Source organism: Melospiza georgiana, chromosome 1, assembly GCF_028018845.1.
Source record: "Melospiza georgiana isolate bMelGeo1 chromosome 1, bMelGeo1.pri, whole genome shotgun sequence".
NCBI classification, from domain to species: domain Eukaryota; kingdom Metazoa; phylum Chordata; class Aves; order Passeriformes; family Passerellidae; genus Melospiza; species Melospiza georgiana.
In genome coordinates, this window is record NC_080430.1 from 97563806 (window position 1) to 97583716 (window position 19911).

Here is a 19911-nt window from a genome sequence, read left to right on the forward strand (position 1 = left end):
GACATCATTTACTGTTATAAATGCCAATTTCTTCTGTTATCAGCGTGTAATTGGATTAATTTTCTCTGCTAGCACTTATTGAAAAATGTTTTGTTATACTGACTCTATAATCTTTTATATTTGGGTTGTTCTAAGAGTCAAAATAATCTTCTTAGTAGTAATGTGGTAAAAAATGTGTCACCATCTTTTCAATGCCTGTGTGCTGTCTGCCATGTCTTGAAAGGTTCTTGTTTCCTGTTCTGAAGTCCCTCTTTCAAATGCTGAGATTTTCATAGAGAGCTGCACTTCAAAAGTAGATCAATAAATAGGACAGTACTTCCCCCCCACCCCCAAGAATATTTATGACATCTTGATTTGCTTTTTCCTTTGCTGCCAGCCAATGTCCAGATTGGCCGAGGACATCCTTCTGCCTGCATCGTTACTCCTGTCTTCACCACCTGAATATAGAATCATAAAATGGTTTGGGTTGGAAAAGACCTTAAAAATAATCTAGTTCCAAATCTCCTGCCATGATTAAGGATACTTTTCACTAGACTGGGTTACTTAGAGATCCATCTGATGTTGAATGCTTTCAGGGATGGGACATGTAGAACTTCTCTAAGCAACCTGTTTCAGGGCCTTGCCACCTGCATAGTAAAAATTTTCTTCCAAATATTTAATCCAAATCTACTCTTTCACTGTTTGAAGCCATTCCCCCTTGTCCTGTCACTACATGCTCTTGTAAATAGTCGCTCTCTATCATTCATGTCTGGAAGTACTGGAAACCCTCAGGATGGTCACTCTGAATCTTTTCTTCCTCCAAGCGGAGCAATCCTAACTATTTCAGCCTTTCCTTCAAGGAAAGGTGATCCATTACTCTAATTATCTTGGGCACCCTTCTCTAGGCTCATTACAAGAGGCTGATGTCTTTCCTGTGCTAGGTAGCCCAGAGCTGGATGCAGCACTGCAGGGGGGGTGCATCAGAGCAGGGCAGAGGGGCAGAACCACTTCCCTCAATCTGCTGGCCATCCTTCTTTTGGTAGGAAACATAAAATATGAAAGGAACTTGGATCTCACTATCACTGATTTTCTGGTCTTTATTTGTCATTAATGTATATATCTTACTGCTGAGAAGGTACCATACCTCTGTGAAAGTTTTCACAATTAATGTTTTATGTATATGTCTCTAGATCATAAAAAGAAAACTTTGCGATCTCAGTGTTCACAAAGTTTTCTTCTTAGATACATAAATGATTTGTTGATAAACTTGCTCTTTGAGAGGTTTTTTTCCAGCCTATTTATCTTGTGGGTACTGTTGACCTTATGTAATAATAAACTTCAGAATTTAGTTTTGGGATCCTCACTACTGCATTTTCAGCAGCAGCATTTGAGCAGTGTTATAACAGACAAGTAGAATTTTCCTATGCTTGAAATATGTCTCTGACACTTCTGTGGCAGTTCAACAATGTTCTAATTTTTTCAGTGGTTGGCATAGAAGGGGAAAAGAAAGGGGGTTTTATTATTTTTTGTTGTTGAAAATAATTTTAGAACACTTGCATGATTGGTCTCGTATGCTACTGGGTTTCATAGGACACTATGTTACTCATGACATATGTTCCATATATTGATATAACAGTTTTGAAAAACTTAAATTTCTACGATTCGGGTTCCCAGACTCATGTTGGAAAAACTTATGATTTTCATTATCTTTTTCTTATAGAATATCAAGTGTACAATTATCCTTCAACACCTCTTGCTGTATGTACAAAGCTCTTCCTGTGTGGGTACTGAATACAAAAATTTTGTGCATGATATCTTATGATTTTCTTATGTAGGGGTTTTTGATATCTCTGTAGTATCCTTTCCCCCATGTAAGTGATAATGTTGGATAATGATGGTTTGCTGTGCTCTTATGACTTTCTTCTCTCAGGTATTTAATGTGTTCCTCTTTCAGCACAGGCTGCAGACACTCAGATGTAATATAACAAAGCATAAAAGCAAGGTTTCATCTCAAGGGATCTTTATTTTTCTCTAACAATTTATTGTGATAGAAGGCTTTTAAAATTGCCTTAATTTTAGTAATGAATAATGGATAGTGTAATAACATAGGAATAGCATTTAATTATGCCTTTTTTCTTTGCACAATATGATATATTAGCTACAGCAATTGAGGCCCATTAAACTGGAATAGACAATAGCATTCACAGTATGTCTTGGTCAAGCCAGAAACCTTTTGCATCATTCTGTACTGCTTGACATTATTATGTTTGAGTGACTGAAATGAAATATGAACTCTATTGTAGCTAAAATTAAAAATTAAAAACTAATTAATATTTGAAATAAACCTTGCTTCGCAATCATAGCATTGTTCCTAACTGATACCATGTTGTACTCTTTCAGTATAACTTTCTAATTTATTGAAATGCAAGGAATAATTATTTATTCATGGAAAAGGATACAGACTGTTAAACAAATTTAGCTAATTCTACTTAAACACATAAACCACCCATTATTCCAAATTAACACAATCCTTGAAATGTGTATAAGATTGAAAACAGTTAAAGAAAACTGAAAATACGAGTTTTGCAAAAGAAGAACTGACTCTTCAGAGTGAAAGGTAACAAATTTTGAAAATGAAAAGGATGTTCTGCAGAGGGAGCAACCATATGGATGAGGAATTTTTTAGATGGTCAAATCCAGAGGGAGTGGTCGATATCTCAATGTCCAGATGAAGATCAGTGCTGAGGGATATCCCACATGGGTTTGTATGGGGACCAATACTGCTCAATGTTTTCATCAATGTTCTAAACAGAGGGATGGAGCGCACCCTCAGCAAGTTTGCAGATGACGCTGAGTGAGTGCTGGTGTTGACACACCTGGGAAATACGACATCATCCAGACAATAACTTGAAAAAGTGAACTTCATGAGTTTCAACAAAGCCAAGTGCAAGTACTGCGCCTGGGTCTGTGCAACCCCACGTATCAACATAAGCTGGAGGATGAAGGGACTGAGGGCAACCCTGCTGAAAAAGATTTGGGGGTCTGATAGATAAGAGGCGGGGCACGAGCTGGCAGAGTGCACTTACAGCCCAGAAGGGCTGCATCAAAACAAGTATGGCAGCAGGGAGACCACTCTGCTCCTCTGCTCTGCTCTCATGGGGCTCCACTTGGAGCATTGCATACAGGTCTGTGGCTGTCAATCTATTGGAGACAGTCCAGAGAAGGGCCATAAAAATAATCAGAATAATAGAACACACCTCCTGTGAGGAAAGGCTGAGAGAGTTGAGATTGTTCAGCCTGGAGACCAAAAGGCTCCAGGGAGATCTTACTGAAATGCTGGCATACCTAAAGTGGTCTTATAAGAATGATGGGGACAAACTGTTTGGCAACACTTGTTGCAATATGAGAAGTGATAATGTTTTTAAACTGAAGGATGGCAGATTAGATAGGAATAGATTTGATTTTAAGAAGAAATTTTTTGTGATGAGGGTGGTGAAACACTGGAACAACTTGCCCAGAAGATGGTATATGTCTCATCTCTGTAAATATTGAAGGTCAGGCTTGAGGCAGCCATGAGGCAGCCTGATCCAGTTGAAGATGCTGCTGGTCATGGCAGGAAAGACTGGACTAGCTGACCTTTAAAAATCCCTTCCAACCCAAGTTAGTCTAAGAATCTGATGCTATGCTTTGAAGTAAAAGAATAGGTGGAGAAACTTCTTATATTGGTAAATTCATTCACAGAAATCAGTGAAAGGGCTGAAGGACTGATAGAAAATCCCCAACAATCCAGTGAACTGAGGACCTGAAATATCATAAATGGCAAAAGTTTAGAAAGTCAATGATAATAAAGTGCTATGAGTAATACTCTTTACTGTCTGTCTGAGAGAATCTGATTTGATTTCTGCATTTGCTCCTCTTCCTTATCAGGCCACCAGGATTCCAGCCAAGATCTCCTCTTGCTAAAACAAGCCTATCTTTGGATGCTGTCCAAGCTTTGCTGAAAGCATAGTGACTGCTTTATTTTTCCATGTGGTTGTTGCCCCTTCAGTATTTAACCCACACTTGGTAAAACACATCTGAGTATCATGAGTGTGAGAAGAGCTGCTTAAGAATCAAGCTACTCCCTTTAGGTGACTTGCAGAAAAAGACACTGGAAGGAGAGGTGTAATTCCAGGGTGTGAACACTCAATCAAATTCACTCCAGGAAATCACAACCCAATTTTAATAAGAACAGGAGAAGTCAAGTCTTCTTAATGGACATTAAGATAGCAAGTTGTGAGGTTGCTATGAGAATACTGTGTACCCTGCAGCTGAGCTAGTTTGCCAAGATTTGCTGTGAGTACAAATTAGCTAATTAACCAAGTAAGATCATACTTTCCTTAGCCCCTCATCTCACTCTGTTTCTTTGACAGTCCAACACTGCAATCCCAGCCCAGATAAACATTCTTTGTACTTAACTCCATCCTGTGCAGTGACTATCAGACATAGAACAATAATTTATGTGAGTGGAGTATGGAGTACAGAAAGATTTAAATATATCATTTGAGAAGTAGCTGCTCAAACTGGGCTGAAAAAGCATAGAAATACTTAAATAGGAGTATTTCAATATGTAAAACATGCTCACAGAGAGGTAGATGAGCCAGTTAAAAGAAAATCTTTGCAAGTTCTTAGAGACTTCCTGAGTAGTTTAACCTCTTGAAGGATGAGCCATCTCCTTGAAGTGAAATAAATCAGTGGCTACAAATATGCAGGAGTCTGAATTATTTCAGTTATACTATTACAGCCTTTGTTTATGTGAACCAGACTCTTTTAATATGTTGCAATTAAGAGTTACCAAACTGAACTCTAACTTGATTAGAATATCAATCTAGTTATAATCTAATTTCTATTTGAAATGTGTAATTGTATTCGAATCTAATCTTGAGATTAGGTAGTGGCAGACTGAAGTCTTTCATTTGCCACTTGATTTTTTTGTCAGTACATGCCACAGAAGTGCTGGGAGAGAACAGATTGTTTAGAAGGAAATGCCATATATGCTGATATGAAGCAGTAGCTCAGACTTGTTGCCTCCAGCCCTGCATGTAAATGTCTAGAGAACCACTGTTCTCCAATGTAGTGCTGAAGAGATGTAGTTTGCACAAGGATAAGAATTGCTTCAATTTCCACAAATTCTGAACCAGAAATATTTTTTTTTTATGACTTCAATATGTTCTCCTTGAGGAATAATTGTTTAAATCATACGATTGTTGTACTTGCTGGTTAATTTTAAGGAAAAAAAAAGAACCCAGCACACTCTAAAAAGCCTAGGAGAATCTCTCATCTGATTATCTTTTCATTTGAAGAGCAACAAACCAAAGTCACTTGTACAAATATTTGGCAGTGATATCAAGTAAGATCATTAGGAGCTTTAAAATCCCAATGAATTCTTGAGGATTGGCAAGCTGCCAATGTGACTTTCTGAACTCTCAAGCCTAATGCAGGTTATGTAAGACAAGCTACAGAGAGAAGACTAGATAATTCCAACTATTTGACACAATTTACTTATACACTATTTGACTATACTGTATAAGAGCCAGTGTCTGGGATGCATTTAGTATGCTGCAGGTGCTTCAGTGCTAAACCACAACCTTCAATTAATGACAGATATGATGCAATCTGGGATGCAGAAGCCATTTATGAGTATTAATACTGCGTGGGAAAAGCAATTGTTTTTCTGGGCCCATCAGGCTGGCTTTGATTAGAGGAACACAGAAAAAATATAAAATTAAACAGTACTTTCTGAAAAATGGCCTGTGCATCTTATTATTTGAGTATTTCCAGTGTGTAACTGGACCTGTATAATTTCCTGTCAGACTTGCCAACTCCTGTTGAGTTTTAGCTTCTGCCTTGCTTTCTTTAAATATATTTCATTTCCAGGCTTTTTAACAAGCTGAATTAATGTGTCATTGCAATCATTACTGAGTGAATAGCACAGCCTCACCACAAGGACCACAGCAGAAGGTAAGGAGACTGAACCAGCAGCTACTGCAGGGATCTACATCATTTAAGTTAAATTAGTCTTGTCTATAGATTGTGTAGGTGTCTTTCAATGTTGTGTATTTTTATAAGCAGCGAATGAAATGCCTTGTTATATTTAAGAAGTAGCAATGATGACATAAAAATGTCCTCTCATCAAACTTTCACTATAGGCCTGGATTGTATTTCCTATAAGATGGGGAGATCTTTTCGAAGGCTCTGAGACATTACTGACCTTAGGAGTCCAGACTCCTAGTCCAGACACTGCAGCTGCTTTCAGGCACAATAAGCTGTGCTTTGTCAGCCCCTGCTTGCCAGCTCACTTGGGAAGATATTTGAAAGCACAAGTCAGAGCGACCATACTTCAGCAATTTCTGTTAGTAGGGCTTGTGAGTCTGAGGAACTGATGAGGAACCTGTCATCTTCTCAGATGTTTTTTACACATTTAACTCTCAGCTGAGTGTCCTGGCTGTGGGAAGGTTTTGGGTCAGACACAAAAAAAACCTCAAATCCTTTCTCTGTTATATTTATCACATTTCTTGCCAAATGTTAACTACAGATAAAAAAAGGGAGCTGATATTTGGGCTGTATGATCCCTCATCATAGTTTGTCCCTCCTTTGAAAATGTCCTTATTAGGGGAAACACTTTGCAAGTGGACAAAGAACATGAATATTCTTCCTTGACTTTGGGGTGAGGCACCTCCAAGTTATAACTCCATTTAGTGACAGGCTGGCACTGATCTAGTCTGCTTAACTGTGAAACCAAAGACATAAGTTTGTAGGAGTGAATGTTTTCAACAAGTTATACAAATAATTGACTGATTTCCTTCCCACCCGGAATGAGTAACTAGTGCGTGCTAGAGTTACAGGAATGAGCAGAAGTGTGCGAGTGCATCACTGTGTATTTGCAATGGATAACAACTGAATTTCTTGAAATAATTTATTTATTTTGTCAGTCCCTCAGATTTGTTTTTTTCTTAGTATTTACCTTCTCATAGCCATCCTACTCATGACTGTGATAATACTGCAATAATCTCTGTGAAGAAGTATGTCTTTTCCAAGATAAAAGACAGCAGCTGTCAAAGTGAAAAGAGCTCCCATTTCTGACATTTAAAAAAAAATCCCCTGCCAGTTAGAATGGGTATTCCTTCCAAAAACAGATTTTCTATAATATGTGCATATATCTAGTTTGTTTCCCAAATAATATCTTTATCAAAATCACATGAATTGTGGAAACATTCAGATAAGTTTTGTTCAGCTTTGCTGGCTTTGTTGAGTGTGACAGGGTGGAGGATGTTAATTTTAGCAGAGATCAGCTGACGTACATTGTTATTCCTGGAGAAATTTGGTCATGTGCCCAAGTCCTTTCAAAGTATAAAGTAGGATTGGCGATGGTAGAAAACCTCCTATTCTTTGAGATTTTGTGACAGTATATATATTATTTTGGTTCACTGTAGCCTGAGTATTCCAAATATTTTTTCTGATTCCTTCGCTTTCCCTTCCTCTCAGTCAGAAATAAAATTAAAAATTAACTAAGTATTTATGTGTAGTGCATAAGTGCCTCCCATATTCAACTCAAAAGGAACATAATCCTGTTCAAAGCACTGCAAAAATATACATAGCATTGTGCATATGGGATAGGCAGAACCAACTGAAGATTCTCACTTTTGCTTCTCTTTTAATTTAAAAATGCCAACTAGAACTCAGGGTTTTGGGCACCAATTTCTCATACCTTTCCTAGCAAATATTGTATAAAATTTAATAACATTTCAATTTTCAGTGGCTCAGTTACCTGTAGCAGGGCAAGGCAGTAACACAGAGTGAATCCTTTAGACAGGAGTATACCCTAAAGGGACATTGGAGATTTGATGTCTTGCTGTGAAAATGTCCCAAGACTTTTCTCTGAAAACTTTGTTTGGTACAAAGTCCAAATTCCTTTCTTTAACATAAAATGAAAAAAGAAAAAGAAAAGAAAAGAAAAAAAAAAAAAAACAACAACCAAAAAAAAAAAAAAAACCACAAAGAAGAAAGCTGTCCTTCCTTAAACCTTTTAAACACAGTGGTCTGTCATGAGATTCATTTGCTGCTAAAATTGGAATCACTTTGTGCCTGAACAGGTACCCAGGATGCTCTTTCCCTCAAATGGTCTCTGTAGAGTCCTTAACTGTAGATCAATGTTTCTGAATTTTTATAAAGGCTTTAAAGGGAGTACTGAAAGGAGATTCTCTGTTCCTAGATATAGTAATGTACTGTTGTATTTGGAGAGATTTTACAAAACAATTTCCTTGCTAGTTTACCTGAAGGACCTGTTGGGAAAAGCTTGATATACCTCATTCTTTCCAGCCTGTTCATAATACTAGACACAGATAAAATCCTCAAAGTCTTTGTAAACATGAAAAGAACTTCCAGTGCTGGAAAGACTGCTGGAGACAGCAAGGTGAGCAGATAGAGGTCACCAAAAAATGAAGGTATTCCTAATAATGAATGAAAAGTCATACGGAATCAGTATTCTTTTACTTAGTGCCTTGTATGGTGTGCTTTCTTGCACTCCTATTATGTATGGGATTTTTGTTTAAAATTTCATCCCAATTTTTCTTCGGGCCTGACAATTTCAAGGAAACCTGAAAAAAGTGAACAGGACAAAATACTTTAGATTTTTCAAGTCTTCCAAAAGTCCTTTTACTTCAAATTCCTAGTTCATTCACAGTCTTATTAAGCTGACTGTCAGTAGGTTTGTTTTCTCTTCTAGCCCAAAGGAATAAACCCTACTTCTTTTAATTTTCTTTGATGTTCTTTGAATGCTAGCATTCCAAAATATTAGTCTTGTTGCACCTTGCACCTGTTCTCAATGATACAATAAACTGGTTTTGTGAAAATATTTATGTAGGAAATCCATAGGGTTTACACTGATAACTTTGAAACCACACATATTCCTGCAGGCTTATGTTAGCAACAAAAATCACTGACAAAGTTGTGCAGAACTAAAAATGAGAACCTTGGTTGATGCAGATTTTAAAGAGTATTCTGGTTCTTGAATATTGAAAAGTTAATTCAACGATTCATGCCCACTGACAGCTCAGCGCAAACTTTGTCTGTGTGCTCCCTGATTATTTGTATTAAATTTTACAACTAAATATATATGAAATCATGCTGACAACAACCTGTCTCTAATTTACTGTACCTGGGATTTTTGGTGAGCATTGGTTTTGGTTTTGGTGGGCATTTTGTGGTTTTTGAGTTGTGTTTGGTTCGGTTGTGGGTTTGGGATAGTTTTTCTGGGTTTATTTTGTTGGTTTTTTATGTTTTTTAATGTCTAAAATCTATCTGAACACAGACACAGCAGCTTTATATTTACAATGTGTTGAAGTGTAAGTCTATAATCAGATCTTTCTGAATTTCAATCTTTTACACCCTTACAGCTCTGGGTGTGGATGTAGCTACTCATGTAGATGTCTACAGTGTTGGAATTTGTGAACTAGTAGAAACATTTAACTTGTTCCAATTTTCTTCCCATTTCCTCTTTTTTCCCTCCATCTCTCACAGGGGAAATAAAAAGTGTAGAAAACTAAAACTAAAACCTTGTACCTCTTTTTGACAGAGTTTTGCACAGTTTAAACTTTAAAATAAGGAATCATCAGGATCCAGACCAGAAACCTACATCAAACAGGAATATAATGATATGTAATATAATGTATAATGAAATAATACATCCCAAACAGGATGAAATATGATAAAATCATTAATAATGTTATGAGCATGTAATCTGCTTTGTTGTATGATACTCCATACCAATCTTCAGTGAGTTCCTTAGGAATGAAGATGTCCTACCTCTCACAAGATTCAGGATTAGCAAAGCTATACTTATATAAAGGGATAACACACTTATACTTAATAAAGGAACCATACACAGCGCTTGTTGCTAAGGGAGCAAGAGAAAACCTAATGTGTCATGCTGTATTGTCACAGCTGAAATCTTCATAAATGATTGCATTTGATCATTAAGAGAAATTATCTCTGGGACAAGATCAGAGAATTACAAAGTATTTAACTTGTGCTTTGAACAGAAGCAGAAATCAGTCAGTTGATGTTTGCTCATGCAGGAAGCTCAGCGCTGGCAGTTTTGTTCTGTATGACAAATATAACTGCAGGCATATGACCTTGAGTGCCACAGTTCAGCTCAGGAGCTTTTGAGCAAATTAAACTGCAATTAGAGGAGAACAAAATGAGGAAGTGTCGATCACTGCTCTCTGTCCATTTTTAGTGATTGATCTAAATAACCACTACCACTGTATCATTTCCACTGATTCAGTAAGATTTCTGTAGCTGCAATACACATGTATGCACACACACAAGAGGGTGGCTCAGCTACTTGTCACATTGTTTAAGCCAGTGATTTTCAAGGGATTTGATCAAATATAATGAAGAAAGAAATCTCATTAGTTACATCAGACAAACAGATGCACTCAAAGGGATGGCTAAAATGGAAATGGTTTTGTCAGAAATTTTAGGGAGGAAAAAAGCCTCACAATTAGATTTATTTATTTTTTTAAAATGTCCATGAAAAATCTTGATGGGTATGTCCAATACAGTAATGGGCTCCTAAAATTCTGTTTTGGTTAGACTCAGACAATAAACTTATGAAGATCTTTCCTCTTAAAAATCTTTAGAGAGCCAAAATCTGTACTCTGCAAATAAGAGATTCTAGTTATTCTTCTGCACCCTTGTATGCCTGAGGCTATTCTACTTCCCTCATCAAGCAATTTAATTAGGCCATCGACCATTTCAATATAGCCTTCATCCAAGAAAACCTTCTCTGGCTGCTAGCATGCTAGCATGTTTCCAAAGCAACACAGAAGTATCTTGGATAAGAAAGGCCTCTACATGTTTGAGATACTTACTTGAAAAAGTGGAAACTGTTCAGTAAATCTGACCTATTGAGAATGAGATATTAATTTATTTCAATTCATAAATCAATTCAACTTTCAGTCAAATCAATTTTAAATCAACTTGATTTTTTTTCAGTTTTGAGTTTCACTTAGACCTTGGCAGTCCCTCTCTAAATTAAACCAATTTTTACCATGAGCTGGTAACTGGTGAAATGAATCAAGAATAAAAATTTAAAAAAATAAAGCCAGATCAGTTCCTACATCTGGTTCAGTGTCACACAAAGGCAGAAGTGAGTTGCTAGGCTGAAGGAAAAACAAGACTTCTCATAGACAGTGATGTCTCATTCTGTCAGATGTTTCAATGAAGATTTGAATTAATTCTTGTTGCTTCCCTATGGCAAATTTTTCCTCTTTGACTTTTTTCTTGCACTCCCAACAACCACTTCAAAATGCAGATTCCTCAAAACCAGCCACTTACTACATTAGGCACTATTTGTCTCAACATTCTCAGTGTCAAATGTATGCCTTCCCTGTCTAATAATTACCAAAGACCAGAATACTTTCTCATGGGTTAAAAAGTTGAAAATTATAGCACTGCTAACAATATCTGATCAAGAAGTGAGAGCAAGTAATAAGTAAAGTACGAGAGAAAAGATGCGCTGGGAAGAAAGAAACTCGGGGGGTTTCAGGATAGTTGAAAATGTCAGAAGAAGAAATCAGACCCAGAATTGGCTTAAACCTCACCCTTAAATTAAATCACCTAAAGCTGGCATTTTCATATTAAAAGGTGTAGGATAATTAAAATTAAATTTGGGAGAAATTACATTTTGACCCACTAGTCACAGATTATCTGAATGAAATGTCAGGGCATGTTGCCTCAGTCGTTGCATGTCACTACTAGACAAACCTAAAATATCACACATCATTAATTTAGTGTGGCTATTGATTGATAAAAACCATGCAGGATATCCTAGATTACTATCTTTATCAAGAGAAACAATTCCAGATTCTCTTAATATCCTTTCTACACTTATGTAGTCTATGTAAGCATATTTTTGATTTTTTTTATAGTTCGTTAAGTTCTCCAATCATGACTATTTTATTTCAAATTATGGAATATATATACTTAATTTAAGTTGTTTTTTTGTTTTAATTTCACTGCATGTTCATGAATTCAATATAATCAGAGCTAGAATAACTGCACTAAAGGCATTTGCAGAAGCAGTTTTAAAATAAAAACCCGTCTTGCCCTTCTCAGTGAGTGACTACTGCTTTGTAGGGCAGCAGTCAAAGATGGGTTGCCAATGAAAACTTCCCACATGTGAAGGAAACTTCAAGTACCATTATGCAGATCATCATTTAGGAGCCACTCATATCTGAACAGATGGTGAAATCTATTCAAATGAGTATGTAAACATATTTTCAAAGATCACAGCACCCTAAATAAGAGTGCTAGAATTTATTTATCTTGAACAGTTTTTGTGCTTAAAATAAGACAGAGATAAGATTACTGACACAAAGATTTGTCAGGGATAAATGCCATTTCAGATGTCAAAATCCAAAATTTAGATATTTAAAATTTTCTCATGGCTACAGATGTTCCAGAATTACTAAAGTACCAACTTTTAATGCCAAAAGGATCTTTACAAGCCAGTATTTCTGAAATGTGTCATATTTCTGCCTGACAAAATTTAACCATGTCTTGATGCTACTACATTTTATCTCATTAAGTGCTTTGCAGGTTCAAACTAATGAGCATAGAGAAAGCTGAAAACCTTATAACTTTGATGAAATCTACTATATTTATAATGAGACACTGCATTTAGGATATTAATTTATACAGAATGAATGACAGATCTTCCTCCTGTTTTCAGTGAGTTTGAATGGCCATTAAGTATTTAAAGGAACGGAACCATTGCTCATATTTAACTGACTATATAATGAAAAAATTTTAATCTTGTTATTTTCACTGAGATCTATTGTTACCCTTGAAGAACAAAGTAAGGGCACTTCTTGCAGATAACTATCCTGTTACATGCCTTTGTTGAATTATGACTTTTTGTTTTAACTAGTATACCAAGATACTTGAATCAGAAATTATGCCATTTATGGTGCAAATACATTATTTAAAGCCTCAAAGACACTAAAGATTTTGTCTAACAAATAAGGAGTCCATTCTGCTTCCCTATCTTCACTGATTTATACCCTGGAACTACCAGAGTGCTCCTGAGAAGAAAGCAAGGACTAGCTTTTATACGTATTTCGCAAAAAGCATTTTGAATCATGCACAATCTTTATGTGTGACACTAACACTTGGAACAGACAATTTAGTCATTGTGAAAATCTTTTGAAGTGTAAATGACTAACATCTCTTTTTATCTTCTCCATGATTTCAGTTTTATCTGAAACATGTGGTTAACAGGAAAAAAGAGCATCCTTAAAGCCATCTTGTCATATTCTTTTCAGCTCTCACTGAACCAAGAGTTCCCATTTCAGTTCAGAATATCTTTTTCTATTTCATGTGGTTCTTTTCCTTACTACTCTACAGTTGCAAGTACAGCAATTTAGAAGAAGTTGGCCAAGTGTTTGCATTTGCAGAGACAATGTTAGACAAAGAAAGTCACTTGCACTTAAGTCAGTTAAGTAATTTTTCCTCTTGGCAGTGGGCTGTGTCCACCTGTGTTTAAAAGCAGTTTCCCTGTGCAAAAGGAAATCAGACTTTCTGATGTGAAAAGCAAACTTTATTTTTGTGTGTATTTATGAACACATATTTTTATTTATATAAATAGATAGTAAAGACAAATCTTACAGTGAAGGAATAATTGCAAATTTGTCATCAACTATGAAACACTTTTATTTATATGGTATGTTAGAAAATTTTCTGTTAAAATATATTGTATAATAGTTAATTGGAAAGCAAGGTACACAAAAAAAATGTTTTTCTTATTACTCCAGTGTAATCAAAATTTTAATCAAAAGATGCATTTTTATAATTTCATTTGTCATAATATATGTCTATTGCAGTCCTTTCAGTAGACAGTTACCAGTGTTCTGTTAACATAATGGTGATTGTCTGGGTTTAAGAAATCTCATGTTCAAATTACTAAGAAATATTACTAAGACTGAATAATTTTAGTATTCTAGAAAAGTGGTAACAGCAACCTGAGGGAATAAATAAAGAAGGTCCCATTAGTTTTTGATATTAGTAATATTGAAAAATATAATGACAGTATTTTGAAGCATACTTTTCTACTCACTTTTACCTAAAGTTTCCAGCTTTCTTTTGCATATGATTGAAAAAGAAAGGCAAATCTCTCATAACTCATACATTTGCTGTAGCTTTAACAAAGTTTTATTGCAGCTCATCCAGTAACAGAAAAATATGAAAGAAAACACATGTATTAAAAAGAAGAGCACTTTGCTGCCTGATATTGTGGAGAATTAACACTCTGTATCATGTGATTATTCTACCAAAAATGTTTTGTTGTCACATGCAACCATCTGATAAAACAATTATCAAAGCATTGTTGTGAGAAAAAAAAAAAAAAGAAATATTCTTTTTGCAAATAAAAGCCAGAGATATTTAAATTTCAATTTGATTTGCCTGTAATAATCAAGGTAAAGGCCTATGTAAGTTTACACTCCTTGTCAAGGGCTGAAGAGAATTAAGAACAACAACAACTGAAAGGCTGTTTTCCACAATATCTGTTTTTTAGATCTAGGTTTTATTGGTTTGATAAATCCCTTTCCTGAAATCAGATTGTGAAAAGATGTGGTGAGGTCTTTGCAACCAAAGGCTACCACTTCACACTGAAATAAGACTAATAATCTAAATTGGAGAAGATGCAGATTCCTTGAGACAGTCTCCTCACTTATTGTCAGTAAGAACTGAACCATGACATCAGTCATGGAAAGAGAAATTTTTTTAGATGGCAAAACCACCATACAGTAGCTCATGAACAGCAGATGTTAAAGGACTTATTTTGTGTTTCAGCTCACCTTGAACAATATGATGAAATAATTTTTTGCAATTACTGCAGTGCATCTGGAAATAGGATACAGAATTCTTACAGACTGAAAATCTTCTAAAACAAAATGCATTGAAATTGCAGTGAAACTAAGCAATAAATCCAATATATATTTGGGTAATTGAACTTTGAATGTTCATGGTAGATGATTTGTCTGAATATTAGAAACCTGTGGCACATAGCACTGAGACAATTTTTCTCATTTCCCTTTGCAATCAAGAAATTCCTGCCTGCCTACAATTTAAGGAATTGACTTGTCTGTCTTGTCTATTTAAGTATGCTCTATGGAAAATCTTAACAAAAGGTTTATTCTTTCTATATATTTAATGGCTTCTGAGTAATTTTTCAGGCGTTTGCATGCAGTTGTTGGGAAGATACTAGTTCTGCTTTTCTAAAACCATAATTCGGACATCTCTAACTGGAGACAGTAAGGTCACAAATGTACTTGGAATTTTGAAGAAAATGGTCGCTGTGCCTAAAACATGCAAGATGTAGAAATTAGGATAATGAGGTGAAGAAAGTCTTTATTTTAGTGTATTTTTGTATATTTTTGTTCATGTGAGAACCTCTTTCATTCACATCTCTGAACATGTGATGTCGAGACCTGTTGATAAATTTAGAAATCCACTTTGTCACTAAAAAATTACTGGAAATTGTCTTGGACATAATCCCTATTCATTCTTCCAGTCTGTCGTGGAAGAGAGATAGTAAGACAGCTCAATAATTTCTTTTAGGGCCTTAACATGAATATTTGCACAGCCTTGTATCTTTCTGAAGCTAGAAAAACTGCTATAAAATGTTAGACAACTTCTAGAGAATTATTTCTTTAGCAGGATAATCATCTGCCTTGAATTAATACTGATTGTACCTTGAGAATTCAATTATCCAGATGGTAAATACAGAATGATCTCCTTAGTTATAACTCAGCTTAAATGTATCAAGATTCTTCCAAAGGGTCTGCGATTCTTCCCAGGTCTGAGAAAACAGAGGAGCAGTTTAGGAATATCAGAGAGACGATAACTCCTAATGTATCCACCTGTTATCTCTCAAAGTGTTTCAGAATAGAACCTCATGCATGGGTAATAATTCTTATACGAGTGCAAATGGTGCGCAGAGCAATGCAAGGTGGGTGTGCTGGTATTGCCTGGTCGCTTGAGCTCCTGCAGGAAACTTTGGAGTTCAGATTTGCTGCGCTATAATTTGCACATGTAAGACATTTTTCTGGTCATAAGCACATATGATCATAAATGTTTCAGAAAATGTTTTGAGAATATGAGTAAAGTAGGTTATGTAGCTGTTTCTTGGATCATAACAAGTTTAATTTATGTACTTACGCAATTCAGTGTACTGATTGTCTAAAATTGAAATGAATGGAAATGTAACACCCTGCTGACAGTAAATATGATCAGACTTTTTTCTCTATGGACTATTAAACCATATGACAAAGAACACTTTCTTTAATGCATTTGAAAGAAAAAAGGTCTGGCTGTAACTTTTAGAGGTCTTCTGAAAGTGTTTGATAAAAATAGATCAGAGTGGAGACTGAGACAAAAATGTGCTCAGAAAGAAGTAACTGTGACCTCATCTTATGTCAGAACATTTTTGTTGTATTGCATTGTTTCCCTGTGTTGGTGAAAACATTATCACAGGCTGATTGCTCAAGGTCATGACCTGAAGTTATAAGGTATTTTGAGTGAGATTTTTTCAGTGCAGACAAAAAACAATTTTGAATCTTACCATCCAAGTGAATATCCTAAACTTTACTCTTAAAAGCACGCACGTAAAGTGAACAAAGGTTTCTATTTTATTTCCATCAAAAAATAAAATAAATTGTAATAAGAATCAGATTATCTTCTGCTGTTCTATTTACAGATCTTGTAGCTTAAGGCAAGGATCTATATCAGCTTTACAGAGGATTACAACAGTCACTTGGTAGTTCATAAGACACCAGAAATTCAAGTGGTTGCTTATTTTCAACTTTCAACAAGAAAAGGGCCAAGGACCTGCTATTAATATCACTTTATCATTCATGTCACTATTACTAGGCTGCCTTTATCAACATTCTGAGTGCCATTTACCCATGAACTGGTACTTGAACAGCTTGTGTAGTGAATCTCTCAAAAATAAATCACTATCAAAGCTTTCATGTCCCCAGACAGGTGACCATACCCTTAGGAATATCTGTTTTCCTTCATGATATTTTTCCATATTTTCAGAATTGTCTTATTATTCTCTGCCATCAGCACTTGACACCATTTGAAAACCCCCAAAATGAGTGTATGCAGGTATAAATGCCAAATGAAATCTTGTTTGACTTTTCATTACCTTCTGAAGGAGCTATATTCCCTTTTTGCTATGACTATCCTCTGGAAATAGTAGAGTATCTGTTCAAGGGTATTTTGCAGAGAGAAAGGCATTTTTTGCACAGAGTACTTTTACATTATGGAATACCCTGCTGATTTTGAAATGTAATATTAATTTATCTGACAATGTAAGACACTCTTGTGACCACATGAACACTAGTCAAAACCCTAAATATATCTGATCATCTAATTTTTTCAAGCTACTAAAGATTGCAGATGTGAATTGTCACACATTGCCACAAGGACAGTCAAAGGTAGGTGCCAAAGCAGAGAAGACTAATTAGTCACCTTTCAGCACTTCAGGGCCAGAAGAACAGGTTTTTGTAGCTTGCATAAAGTGATCATCTACACTTTCTTATGTCACACTGTCCCTCTCTGTTCTCCCCACCCATTAACCTTTTTAAGGGAACCCATGGGGAAAAGACTGAGATACAGAGAACTTATTTTTGCAAAGTGCTTTGTTCATCATCACATCTTTGTGTAATACATTATTTTCTTCATGGGGTCAATTGACCTTGTCTGTATTTTGGTAAGTGTGTAGCCTGCTATTTAAGTCTGTTTATCCTCACATGTATAGACATGTATTTTGAATCTTTTTAACGCATGTCAGGATTCTGAAATTTTAAAGCTTAAAACCATCTTGTACTTTTATATGTTTAGTGCACATGTGTTGTAAATGACTGTCCATCCTTGTTATAACTTTCTTCTTATGTTGTCTTTGAAATAGCTTAATGCTACATGAATGCAGAAGATAAATTCTTCATAGTTTCTAACACAGCAAGTTGGTTGTTCATTAATAGGTGTTCGGAATTTCACTGAGTGTAAGCCAGTCAAAATTATTTTCTATAAAGTATCCTATCACATTTTTAATCATTCATTATTTATTTAGCCATTACTATTACTCAAGTAAAAAATTCGCAATTTAATAAATTTTGAAAAATCTCACTATACTCTTGTAGCTGTTAACACGCAATTGCAATGCAGAGGCATAAATTCTTTTCTAAGTTTATTTTATTTGTGAAAGTAACACAATTCTTCAAGCCTGGCTATTCAAATCAGATCGTTCACATCCATATTATACTTTGAAAAGGGCATATTATATGGATATGATAGATTTTCAAGAGAGTTTTTCTTTTGTGTTGTAGGAGAATGAAAGCAAAGTTGTGACAGATGCTTCAGAAAGACTTCTGCTTATTCTAAAATATGGCCGAATCTTATTAATGCAGTTCTTAAAAATGTTGAGTTCATCAAGAAGCAAACACTCTCTTTCATCTATGACATCTATAGGGCATATAATAGAATAAACTTATGAGCTGATGTCCTCATCATACTTTTATTTTGATTTTCATTATAATCTCTCTTCATTTAGTCAGTCATAAAAAATCAGAACACTTGCTCCCATCTGAACTGCAGTTTCCAAACCTAAAGCTGCTTAAAAGATGAATCCATGAAGATGAATACAGTTAGTCTGTAATTAAACATGGGGGAAAATATTAAAATCAGTGATGGGTCCATGTTAAATTAGGAAAATAAAGGAAATTCTGAGTGTGCTTAAGGATGAGAGAGGACTTAGAAATGAAGAATTTAAATAGTTGTTTTTTTTTTTTTTCCTTACATATAGTTTAGAGTATTGGATTGTATGTTGTAGCTATAGCAAGATTTTGGGAATAGCATTCATTCAATGTATTCAAAATACATTTCAATGCAGAGTACATTGAGGACTAAGGAACAGCAAAACTTATGAATGATTTGCATTTCTTTCCTTTCACACATTGAGTCATACCAAGCAAGAGAGTTTCATTCTTTCTCCTTTAAATGTGTTATTAAATGCAACATTATGAAAAAAAGACAAAAAAAAAGCAAGCTCTAGTTTACTTAGAATTATGAAATGCAAAAAAGATTTTACTCAAGGCACAACTTTTATTATATCCAATCTGCTAACTTTTCTGTAAAGTTCTGTTAAGTGAATGTTGATCTGTTGGGTTCTATGGGTTCTGTTTGGTTGGCTAAGGTCTCTTTGTTCTTCACAACAGTATGTAGCACACCTGAGTTGTTGGACTAAGAGTTTGATCTCTATATTGATGAAATTTAAACTGAGATTTTATCCCTGGGAATGTAAATGAATCAGAACAAATAACAGAGTGTATATTTCAAGGACTAAAGCTGTGTATCCCACTGCAGGTTTTTACTCAAACTGTAGAACAAGCACAGGCTGTGGGATGTTACTGGTGCATTGACAGTTAGTCTGGAGGTCAGGATTTCCAGACTCTGAAGATACTCAGTGGCAAAACAGGGACTCCAGAAATCCCAGGAAGGGTGTTTGGCCAAGAAAAAGCCTTCCTGCTAACTCTGGAGGAAGAAGAACCTGAAAACTCCAGACTCTTGAGCTCACTCCAGGAAGACAAGGAGCCCTCGGGACTCAAGAAGGCGAAGAGCCCTTGAGACTCCGAAGAGTCTCAGGGAGCCTTGAATATTGTAAGGGCTCTTTGGTCACCAAGGTAGGAAATTGCTTGTCAAGACTCCCTTGGAGCTTAAGAATCTGAGGATCTTCAAGCACTTTTGAGCTTGTTGAGGGAACAGAGAAGAAAAAAGAATCATTTGGGTCTTTTGTATGAGCTTGTTTAACTTAACAGACCGACA